The following is a 12,468-nucleotide window of genomic DNA, read 5'->3' on the forward strand; positions in this document are numbered from 1 at the left end:
CCAATGAGGGCAATGAGGCAGACTTCCATGGCATGTAGGTCGTGAGAGAACAGAATTCCTGGAGCTGTTGAAGAGCTGAGTCCACCTAACTTCCTAAGGAAGGGTGCAGCGAGTTGTCCTACACTCTGAATACATAGAGTGACTGGGAAAGGCTTCTAAGTCTGGATGTTACTTAGAAGAGCAAAGGAGACTGCTGGTACTCAATGTATTTGCAGGAAAAAGGGTGCCTACACTAGGGTGCCTAGTGTCTGGTAGAGTGAAGAAACGTTCAAGTAAAGCAGAACTTCCAATACGACATAATGGAAAATGCTAAGCGCTTTCGCTTCAGCAGGGCTTTTCAGGCCTTAGCTTGAGGCAAGGACTCACGTCAAGTTACCCTGTAGCTCTAGAGCATGACAGGAGGAACTCCCACCCATGCTAGGGAAGCACCGTGTTTCCTTAGAGAAACTCCTTTTCTTTCCAGAGGGCTGCCCACAGTGAATAGAGGCCAGTCAAAGCAGTGTTATTTAGGTATCTCAGGCTGGCATGGATAGAGATTTAAAATGGGAACGCAAGGCTTAGGCATTCAAGTCTTCTTTTCTGGTGAACATGCACCCGGACACCTTCTTTTATCTAAAAAGTCCAAAGAGACTCTAGCTACACTCTGGTCCCTTGCTGAATCAACTTTTCTTCACAGAGTGTTCTGCATATATGGAACTCCCTCATCCTTGGAACGTTCTACCAGTGCTATTGGGCCGAAGCCTAGTTTAAAGTCCTGCATTTTAACAGGAAAAACGGTGATTTGGTTCCAGTAGGAATGCAAGCCTCCTCTCTCCTGTAGGTATGGGGTCATTGGGTAAGAGTTCCTAGAGGTAGGCGAAGCAGATTGTGTATCTTTGTGAAGCTCCACAGAGGGCAATGAGGCAGACTTCCATGGCATGTAGGACATGAGAGAACAGATCCCTGGAGCTGTTGAAGAGCTGAGTCCACCTAGCTTCCTAAGGAAGGGTGCTGCGAGTTGCCCTACACTCTGATTACATAGAATGACTGGGAAAGGCTCCTAGGTCTGGATGTTTCTTAGAAGAGCAAAGGAGACTGCTGGTACTCACTGTATTTGTACGAAAAAGGGTGCCTACCCGAGTGTGCCTAGTGTCTGGTAAAGTGAAGAAACGTTCAAGTAATGCAGACCTTCGAATACGACATAATGGAAACTGCTAAGCGCTTTCGCTTCAGCAAGGCTTTTCAGGCCTTAGCTTGAGGCAAAGACTCACGTCAAGTTTCCCTGTAGCTCTAGAGCAGGACAGCAGGAGCTCCCACCCATGCTATGGAAGCACCGTGTTTCCTTAGAGAAAACTACTTCTCTTTCGTGAGGGCTGCCTACAAAGACCAGAAGCCAGGTAAAAACAGTGTTATTTAGGATTCTTCAGGGAAGCATGTTTAGAGATTTAACATGGGAAAGCAAGGCTTGTGCCTTCAGGTCTTCTTCTCCGGTTAAAATGCAGCCGAAACCCTTCTGATTTCTAACAAGTCAATAGAGACTCTAGCTACACCCTGGTCCCTTGCTGAATCAACTTTTCTTCACAGGGTTTTCTGCATGTATCGAACTCCCTCATTCTTGGAACGCTCTAGGTAACCCTTCGGGCCTAAACCTATTCTAAAGTCCTGCAGTGTAACAGGAAAAACTTTGCTTAGATTCCAGTAGGAATGCAACCTGCTTTCTCCTGTAGGTATGGGGTCCTTGGGTAAGAGTTCCTAGAAGAAGGCGAAGCAGATTGTGTTTCTTAGTGTTGCTCCAATGAGGGCAATGAGGCAGACTTCCATGGCATGTAGGTCGTGAGAGAACAGAATTCCTGGAGCTGTTGAAGAGCTGAGTCCACCTAACTTCCTAAGGAAGGGTGCAGCGAGTTGTCCTACACTCTGAATACATAGAGTGACTGGGAAAGGCTTCTAAGTCTGGATGTTACTTAGAAGAGCAAAGGAGACTGCTGGTACTCAATGTATTTGTAGGAAAAAGGGTGCCTACACTAGGGTGCCTAGTGTCTGGTAGAGTGAAGAAACGTTCAAGTAAAGCAGAACTTCCAATACGACATAATGGAAAATGCTAAGCGCTTTCGCTTCAGCAGGGCTTTTCAGGCCTTAGCTTGAGGCAAGGACTCACGTCAAGTTACCCTGTAGCTCTAGAGCATGACAGGAGGAACTCCCACCCATGCTAGGGAAGCACCGTGTCTCCTTAGAGAAACTCCTTTTCTTTCCAGAGGGCTGCCCACAGTGAATAGAGGCCAGTCAAAGCAGTGTTATTTAGGTATCTCAGGCTGGCATGGATAGAGATTTAAAATGGGAACGCAAGGCTTAGGCATTCAAGTCTTCTTTTCTGGTGAACATGCACCCGGACACCTTCTTTTATCTAAAAAGTCCAAAGAGACTCTAGCTACACTCTGGTCCCTTGCTGAATCAACTTTTCTTCACAGAGTGTTCTGCATATATGGAACTCCCTCATCCTTGGAACGTTCTACCAGTGCTATTGGGCCGAAGCCTAGTTTAAAGTCCTGCATTTTAACAGGAAAAACGGTGATTTGGTTCCAGTAGGAATGCAAGCCTCCTCTCTCCTGTAGGTATGGGGTCATTGGGTAAGAGTTCCTAGAGGTAGGCGAAGCAGATTGTGTATCTTTGTGAAGCTCCACAGAGGGCAATGAGGCAGACTTCCATGGCATGTAGGACATGAGAGAACAGATCCCTGGAGCTGTTGAAGAGCTGAGTCCACCTAGCTTCCTAAGGAAGGGTGCTGCGAGTTGCCCTACACTCTGATTACATAGAGTGACTGGGAAAGGCTCCTAGGTCTGGATGTTTCTTAGAAGAGCAAGGGAGACTGCTGGTACTCACTGTATTTGTACGAAAAAGGGTGCCTACCCGAGTGTGCCTAGTGTCTGGTAAAGTGAAGAAACGTTCAAGTAATGCAGACCTTCGAATACGACATAATGGAAACTGCTAAGCGCTTTCGCTTCAGCAAGGCTTTTCAGGCCTTAGCTTGAGGCAAAGACTCACGTCAAGTTTCCCTGTAGCTCTAGAGCAGGACAGCAGGAGCTCCCACCCATGCTATGGAAGCACCGTGTTTCCTTAGAGAAAACTACTTCTCTTTCGTGAGGGCTGCCTACAAAGACCAGAAGCCAGGTAAAAACAGTGTTATTTAGGATTCTTCAGGGAAGCATGTTTAGAGATTTAACATGGGAAAGCAAGGCTTGTGCCTTCAGGTCTTCTTCTCCGGTTAAAATGCAGCCGAAACCCTTCTGATTTCTAACAAGTCAATAGAGACTCTAGCTACACCCTGGTCCCTTGCTGAATCAACTTTTCTTCACAGGGTTTTCTGCATGTATCGAACTCCCTCATTCTTGGAACGCTCTAGGTAACCCTTCGGGCCTAAACCTATTCTAAAGTCCTGCAGTGTAACAGGAAAAACTTTGCTTAGATTCCAGTAGGAATGCAACCTGCTTTCTCCTGTAGGTATGGGGTCCTTGGGTAAGAGTTCCTAGAAGAAGGCGAAGCAGATTGTGTTTCTTAGTGTTGCTCCAATGAGGGCAATGAGGCAGACTTCCATGGCATGTAGGTCGTGAGAGAACAGAATTCCTGGAGCTGTTGAAGAGCTGAGTCCACCTAACTTCCTAAGGAAGGGTGCAGCGAGTTGTCCTACACTCTGAATACATAGAGTGACTGGGAAAGGCTTCTAAGTCTGGATGTTACTTAGAAGAGCAAAGGAGACTGCTGGTACTCAATGTATTTGTAGGAAAAAGGGTGCCTACACTAGGGTGCCTAGTGTCTGGTAGAGTGAAGAAACGTTCAAGTAAAGCAGAACTTCCAATACGACATAATGGAAAATGCTAAGCGCTTTCGCTTCAGCAGGGCTTTTCAGGCCTTAGCTTGAGGCAAGGACTCACGTCAAGTTACCCTGTAGCTCTAGAGCATGACAGGAGGAACTCCCACCCATGCTAGGGAAGCACCGTGTCTCCTTAGAGAAACTCCTTTTCTTTCCAGAGGGCTGCCCACAGTGAATAGAGGCCAGTCAAAGCAGTGTTATTTAGGTATCTCAGGCTGGCATGGATAGAGATTTAAAATGGGAACGCAAGGCTTAGGCATTCAAGTCTTCTTTTCTGGTGAACATGCACCCGGACACCTTCTTTTATCTAAAAAGTCCAAAGAGACTCTAGCTACACTCTGGTCCCTTGCTGAATCAACTTTTCTTCACAGAGTGTTCTGCATATATGGAACTCCCTCATCCTTGGAACGTTCTACCAGTGCTATTGGGCCGAAGCCTAGTTTAAAGTCCTGCATTTTAACAGGAAAAACGGTGATTTGGTTCCAGTAGGAATGCAAGCCTCCTCTCTCCTGTAGGTATGGGGTCATTGGGTAAGAGTTCCTAGAGGTAGGCGAAGCAGATTGTGTATCTTTGTGAAGCTCCACAGAGGGCAATGAGGCAGACTTCCATGGCATGTAGGACATGAGAGAACAGATCCCTGGAGCTGTTGAAGAGCTGAGTCCACCTAGCTTCCTAAGGAAGGGTGCTGCGAGTTGCCCTACACTCTGATTACATAGAGTGACTGGGAAAGGCTCCTAGGTCTGGATGTTTCTTAGAAGAGCAAGGGAGACTGCTGGTACTCACTGTATTTGTACGAAAAAGGGTGCCTACCCGAGTGTGCCTAGTGTCTGGTAAAGTGAAGAAACGTTCAAGTAATGCAGACCTTCGAATACGACATAATGGAAACTGCTAAGCGCTTTCGCTTCAGCAAGGCTTTTCAGGCCTTAGCTTGAGGCAAAGACTCACGTCAAGTTTCCCTGTAGCTCTAGAGCAGGACAGCAGGAGCTCCCACCCATGCTATGGAAGCACCGTGTTTCCTTAGAGAAAACTACTTCTCTTTCGTGAGGGCTGCCTACAAAGACCAGAAGCCAGGTAAAAACAGTGTTATTTAGGATTCTTCAGGGAAGCATGTTTAGAGATTTAACATGGGAAAGCAAGGCTTGTGCCTTCAGGTCTTCTTCTCCGGTTAAAATGCAGCCGAAACCCTTCTGATTTCTAACAAGTCAATAGAGACTCTAGCTACACCCTGGTCCCTTGCTGAATCAACTTTTCTTCACAGGGTTTTCTGCATGTATCGAACTCCCTCATTCTTGGAACGCTCTAGGTAACCCTTCGGGCCTAAACCTATTCTAAAGTCCTGCAGTGTAACAGGAACAACTTTGCTTAGATTCCAGTAGGAATGCAACCTGCTTTCTCCTGTAGGTATGGGGTCCTTGGGTAAGAGTTCCTAGAAGAAGGCGAAGCAGATTGTGTTTCTTAGTGTTGCTCCAATGAGGGCAATGAGGCAGACTTCCATGGCATGTAGGTCGTTAGAGAACAGAATTCCTGGAGCTGTTGAAGAGCTGAGTCCACCTAACTTCCTAAGGAAGGGTGCAGCGAGTTGTCCTACACTCTGAATACATAGAGTGACTGGGAAAGGCTTCTAAGTCTGGATGTTACTTAGAAGAGCAAAGGAGACTGCTGGTACTCAATGTATTTGTAGGAAAAAGGGTGCCTACACTAGGGTGCCTAGTGTCTGGTAGAGTGAAGAAACGTTCAAGTAAAGCAGAACTTCCAATACGACATAATGGAAAATGCTAAGCGCTTTCGCTTCAGCAGGGCTTTTCAGGCCTTAGCTTGAGGCAAGGACTCACGTCAAGTTACCCTGTAGCTCTAGAGCATGACAGGAGGAACTCCCACCCATGCTAGGGAAGCACCGTGTTTCCTTAGAGAAACTCCTTTTCTTTCCAGAGGGCTGCCCACAGTGAATAGAGGCCAGTCAAAGCAGTGTTATTTAGGTATCTCAGGCTGGCATGGATAGAGATTTAAAATGGGAACGCAAGGCTTAGGCATTCAAGTCTTCTTTTCTGGTGAACATGCACCCGGACACCTTCTTTTATCTAAAAAGTCCAAAGAGACTCTAGCTACACTCTGGTCCCTTGCTGAATCAACTTTTCTTCACAGAGTGTTCTGCATATATGGAACTCCCTCATCCTTGGAACGTTCTACCAGTGCTATTGGGCCGAAGCCTAGTTTAAAGTCCTGCATTTTAACAGGAAAAACTGTGATTTGGTTCCAGTAGGAATGCAAGCCTCCTCTCTCCTGTAGGTATGGGGTCATTGGGTAAGAGTTCCTAGAGGTAGGCGAAGCAGATTGTGTATCTTTGTGAAGCTCCACAGAGGGCAATGAGGCAGACTTCCATGGCATGTAGGACATGAGAGAACAGATCCCTGGAGCTGTTGAAGAGCTGAGTCCACCTAGCTTCCTAAGGAAGGGTGCTGCGAGTTGCCCTACACTCTGATTACATAGAGTGACTGGGAAAGGCTCCTAGGTCTGGATGTTTCTTAGAAGAGCAAGGGAGACTGCTGGTACTCACTGTATTTGTACGAAAAAGGGTGCCTACCCGAGTGTGCCTAGTGTCTGGTAAAGTGAAGAAACGTTCAAGTAATGCAGACCTTCGAATACGACATAATGGAAACTGCTAAGCGCTTTCGCTTCAGCAAGGCTTTTCAGGCCTTAGCTTGAGGCAAAGACTCACGTCAAGTTTCCCTGTAGCTCTAGAGCAGGACAGCAGGAGCTCCCACCCATGCTATGGAAGCACCGTGTTTCCTTAGAGAAAACTACTTCTCTTTCGTGAGGGCTGCCTACAAAGACCAGAAGCCAGGTAAAAACAGTGTTATTTAGGATTCTTCAGGGAAGCATGTTTAGAGATTTAACATGGGAAAGCAAGGCTTGTGCCTTCAGGTCTTCTTCTCCGGTTAAAATGCAGCCGAAACCCTTCTGATTTCTAACAAGTCAATAGAGACTCTAGCTACACCCTGGTCCCTTGCTGAATCAACTTTTCTTCACAGGGTTTTCTGCATGTATCGAACTCCCTCATTCTTGGAACGCTCTAGGTAACCCTTCGGGCCTAAACCTATTCTAAAGTCCTGCAGTGTAACAGGAAAAACTTTGCTTAGATTCCAGTAGGAATGCAACCTGCTTTCTCCTGTAGGTATGGGGTCCTTGGGTAAGAGTTCCTAGAAGAAGGCGAAGCAGATTGTGTTTCTTAGTGTTGCTCCAATGAGGGCAATGAGGCAGACTTCCATGGCATGTAGGTCGTGAGAGAACAGAATTCCTGGAGCTGTTGAAGAGCTGAGTCCACCTAACTTCCTAAGGAAGGGTGCAGCGAGTTGTCCTACACTCTGAATACATAGAGTGACTGGGAAAGGCTTCTAAGTCTGGATGTTACTTAGAAGAGCAAAGGAGACTGCTGGTACTCAATGTATTTGTAGGAAAAAGGGTGCCTACACTAGGGTGCCTAGTGTCTGGTAGAGTGAAGAAACGTTCAAGTAAAGCAGAACTTCCAATACGACATAATGGAAAATGCTAGGCGCTTTCGCTTCAGCAGGGCTTTTCAGGCCTTAGCTTGAGGCAAGGACTCACGTCAAGTTACCCTGTAGCTCTAGAGCATGACAGGAGGAACTCCCACCCATGCTAGGGAAGCACCGTGTTTCCTTAGAGAAACTCCTTTTCTTTCCAGAGGGCTGCCCACAGTGAATAGAGGCCAGTCAAAGCAGTGTTATTTAGGTATCTCAGGCTGGCATGGATAGAGATTTAAAATGGGAACGCAAGGCTTAGGCATTCAAGTCTTCTTTTCTGGTGAACATGCACCCGGACACCTTCTTTTATCTAAAAAGTCCAAAGAGACTCTAGCTACACTCTGGTCCCTTGCTGAATCAACTTTTCTTCACAGAGTGTTCTGCATATATGGAACTCCCTCATCCTTGGAACGTTCTACCAGTGCTATTGGGCCGAAGCCTAGTTTAAAGTCCTGCATTTTAACAGGAAAAACGGTGATTTGGTTCCAGTAGGAATGCAAGCCTCCTCTCTCCTGTAGGTATGGGGTCATTGGGTAAGAGTTCCTAGAGGTAGGCGAAGCAGATTGTGTATCTTTGTGAAGCTCCACAGAGGGCAATGAGGCAGACTTCCATGGCATGTAGGACATGAGAGAACAGATCCCTGGAGCTGTTGAAGAGCTGAGTCCACCTAGCTTCCTAAGGAAGGGTGCTGCGAGTTGCCCTACACTCTGATTACATAGAGTGACTGGGAAAGGCTCCTAGGTCTGGATGTTTCTTAGAAGAGCAAAGGAGACTGCTGGTACTCACTGTATTTGTACGAAAAAGGGTGCCTACCCGAGTGTGCCTAGTGTCTGGTAAAGTGAAGAAACGTTCAAGTAATGCAGACCTTCGAATACGACATAATGGAAACTGCTAAGCGCTTTCGCTTCAGCAAGGCTTTTCAGGCCTTAGCTTGAGGCAAAGACTCACGTCAAGTTTCCCTGTAGCTCTAGAGCAGGACAGCAGGAGCTCCCACCCATGCTATGGAAGCACCGTGTTTCCTTAGAGAAAACTACTTCTCTTTCGTGAGGGCTGCCTACAAAGACCAGAAGCCAGGTAAAAACAGTGTTATTTAGGATTCTTCAGGGAAGCATGTTTAGAGATTTAACATGGGAAAGCAAGGCTTGTGCCTTCAGGTCTTCTTCTCCGGTTAAAGTGCAGCCGAAACCCTTCTGATTTCTAACAAGTCAATAGAGACTCTAGCTACACCCTGGTCCCTTGCTGAATCAACTTTTCTTCACAGGGTTTTCTGCATGTATCGAACTCCCTCATTCTTGGAACGCTCTAGGTAACCCTTCGGGCCTAAACCTATTCTAAAGTCCTGCAGTGTAACAGGAACAACTTTGCTTAGATTCCAGTAGGAATGCAACCTGCTTTCTCCTGTAGGTATGGGGTCCTTGGGTAAGAGTTCCTAGAAGAAGGCGAAGCAGATTGTGTTTCTTAGTGTTGCTCCAATGAGGGCAATGAGGCAGACTTCCATGGCATGTAGGTCGTGAGAGAACAGAATTCCTGGAGCTGTTGAAGAGCTGAGTCCACCTAACTTCCTAAGGAAGGGTGCAGCGAGTTGTCCTACACTCTGAATACATAGAGTGACTGGGAAAGGCTTCTAAGTCTGGATGTTACTTAGAAGAGCAAAGGAGACTGCTGGTACTCAATGTATTTGTAGGAAAAAGGGTGCCTACACTAGGGTGCCTAGTGTCTGGTAGAGTGAAGAAACGTTCAAGTAAAGCAGAACTTCCAATACGACATAATGGAAAATGCTAGGCGCTTTCGCTTCAGCAGGGCTTTTCAGGCCTTAGCTTGAGGCAAGGACTCACGTCAAGTTACCCTGTAGCTCTAGAGCATGACAGGAGGAACTCCCACCCATGCTAGGGAAGCACCGTGTTTCCTTAGAGAAACTCCTTTTCTTTCCAGAGGGCTGCCCACAGTGAATAGAGGCCAGTCAAAGCAGTGTTATTTAGGTATCTCAGGCTGGCATGGATAGAGATTTAAAATGGGAACGCAAGGCTTAGGCATTCAAGTCTTCTTTTCTGGTGAACATGCACCCGGACACCTTCTTTTATCTAAAAAGTCCAAAGAGACTCTAGCTACACTCTGGTCCCTTGCTGAATCAACTTTTCTTCACAGAGTGTTCTGCATATATGGAACTCCCTCATCCTTGGAACGTTCTACCAGTGCTATTGGGCCGAAGCCTAGTTTAAAGTCCTGCATTTTAACAGGAAAAACTGTGATTTGGTTCCAGTAGGAATGCAAGCCTCCTCTCTCCTGTAGGTATGGGGTCATTGGGTAAGAGTTCCTAGAGGTAGGCGAAGCAGATTGTGTATCTTTGTGAAGCTCCACAGAGGGCAATGAGGCAGACTTCCATGGCATGTAGGACATGAGAGAACAGATCCCTGGAGCTGTTGAAGAGCTGAGTCCACCTAGCTTCCTAAGGAAGGGTGCTGCGAGTTGCCCTACACTCTGATTACATAGAGTGACTGGGAAAGGCTCCTAGGTCTGGATGTTTCTTAGAAGAGCAAGGGAGACTGCTGGTACTCACTGTATTTGTACGAAAAAGGGTGCCTACCCGAGTGTGCCTAGTGTCTGGTAAAGTGAAGAAACGTTCAAGTAATGCAGACCTTCGAATACGACATAATGGAAACTGCTAAGCGCTTTCGCTTCAGCAAGGCTTTTCAGGCCTTAGCTTGAGGCAAAGACTCACGTCAAGTTTCCCTGTAGCTCTAGAGCAGGACAGCAGGAGCTCCCACCCATGCTATGGAAGCACCGTGTTTCCTTAGAGAAAACTACTTCTCTTTCGTGAGGGCTGCCTACAAAGACCAGAAGCCAGGTAAAAACAGTGTTATTTAGGATTCTTCAGGGAAGCATGTTTAGAGATTTAACATGGGAAAGCAAGGCTTGTGCCTTCAGGTCTTCTTCTCCGGTTAAAATGCAGCCGAAACCCTTCTGATTTCTAACAAGTCAATAGAGACTCTAGCTACACCCTGGTCCCTTGCTGAATCAACTTTTCTTCACAGGGTTTTCTGCATGTATCGAACTCCCTCATTCTTGGAACGCTCTAGGTAACCCTTCGGGCCTAAACCTATTCTAAAGTCCTGCAGTGTAACAGGAAAAACTTTGCTTAGATTCCAGTAGGAATGCAACCTGCTTTCTCCTGTAGGTATGGGGTCCTTGGGTAAGAGTTCCTAGAAGAAGGCGAAGCAGATTGTGTTTCTTAGTGTTGCTCCAATGAGGGCAATGAGGCAGACTTCCATGGCATGTAGGTCGTGAGAGAACAGAATTCCTGGAGCTGTTGAAGAGCTGAGTCCACCTAACTTCCTAAGGAAGGGTGCAGCGAGTTGTCCTACACTCTGAATACATAGAGTGACTGGGAAAGGCTTCTAAGTCTGGATGTTACTTAGAAGAGCAAAGGAGACTGCTGGTACTCAATGTATTTGTAGGAAAAAGGGTGCCTACACTAGGGTGCCTAGTGTCTGGTAGAGTGAAGAAACGTTCAAGTAAAGCAGAACTTCCAATACGACATAATGGAAAATGCTAGGCGCTTTCGCTTCAGCAGGGCTTTTCAGGCCTTAGCTTGAGGCAAGGACTCACGTCAAGTTACCCTGTAGCTCTAGAGCATGACAGGAGGAACTCCCACCCATGCTAGGGAAGCACCGTGTTTCCTTAGAGAAACTCCTTTTCTTTCCAGAGGGCTGCCCACAGTGAATAGAGGCCAGTCAAAGCAGTGTTATTTAGGTATCTCAGGCTGGCATGGATAGAGATTTAAAATGGGAACGCAAGGCTTAGGCATTCAAGTCTTCTTTTCTGGTGAACATGCACCCGGACACCTTCTTTTATCTAAAAAGTCCAAAGAGACTCTAGCTACACTCTGGTCCCTTGCTGAATCAACTTTTCTTCACAGAGTGTTCTGCATATATGGAACTCCCTCATCCTTGGAACGTTCTACCAGTGCTATTGGGCCGAAGCCTAGTTTAAAGTCCTGCATTTTAACAGGAAAAACGGTGATTTGGTTCCAGTAGGAATGCAAGCCTCCTCTCTCCTGTAGGTATGGGGTCATTGGGTAAGAGTTCCTAGAGGTAGGCGAAGCAGATTGTGTATCTTTGTGAAGCTCCACAGAGGGCAATGAGGCAGACTTCCATGGCATGTAGGACATGAGAGAACAGATCCCTGGAGCTGTTGAAGAGCTGAGTCCACCTAGCTTCCTAAGGAAGGGTGCTGCGAGTTGCCCTACACTCTGATTACATAGAGTGACTGGGAAAGGCTCCTAGGTCTGGATGTTTCTTAGAAGAGCAAAGGAGACTGCTGGTACTCACTGTATTTGTACGAAAAAGGGTGCCTACCCGAGTGTGCCTAGTGTCTGGTAAAGTGAAGAAACGTTCAAGTAATGCAGACCTTCGAATACGACATAATGGAAACTGCTAAGCGCTTTCGCTTCAGCAAGGCTTTTCAGGCCTTAGCTTGAGGCAAAGACTCACGTCAAGTTTCCCTGTAGCTCTAGAGCAGGACAGCAGGAGCTCCCACCCATGCTATGGAAGCACCGTGTTTCCTTAGAGAAAACTACTTCTCTTTCGTGAGGGCTGCCTACAAAGACCAGAAGCCAGGTAAAAACAGTGTTATTTAGGATTCTTCAGGGAAGCATGTTTAGAGATTTAACATGGGAAAGCAAGGCTTGTGCCTACAGGTCTTCTTCTCCGGTTAAAGTGCAGCCGAAACCCTTCTGATTTCTAACAAGTCAATAGAGACTCTAGCTACACCCTGGTCCCTTGCTGAATCAACTTTTCTTCACAGGGTTTTCTGCATGTATCGAACTCCCTCATTCTTGGAACGCTCTAGGTAACCCTTCGGGCCTAAACCTATTCTAAAGTCCTGCAGTGTAACAGGAAAAACTTTGCTTAGATTCCAGTAGGAATGCAACCTGCTTTCTCCTGTAGGTATGGGGTCCTTGGGTAAGAGTTCCTAGAAGAAGGCGAAGCAGATTGTGTTTCTTAGTGTTGCTCCAATGAGGGCAATGAGGCAGACTTCCATGGCATGTAGGTCGTGAGAGAACAGAATTCCTGGAGCTGTTGA

Source organism: Balaenoptera physalus, assembly GCF_965194825.1.
Source record: "Balaenoptera physalus genome assembly, chromosome: 21".
NCBI classification, from domain to species: domain Eukaryota; kingdom Metazoa; phylum Chordata; class Mammalia; order Artiodactyla; family Balaenopteridae; genus Balaenoptera; species Balaenoptera physalus.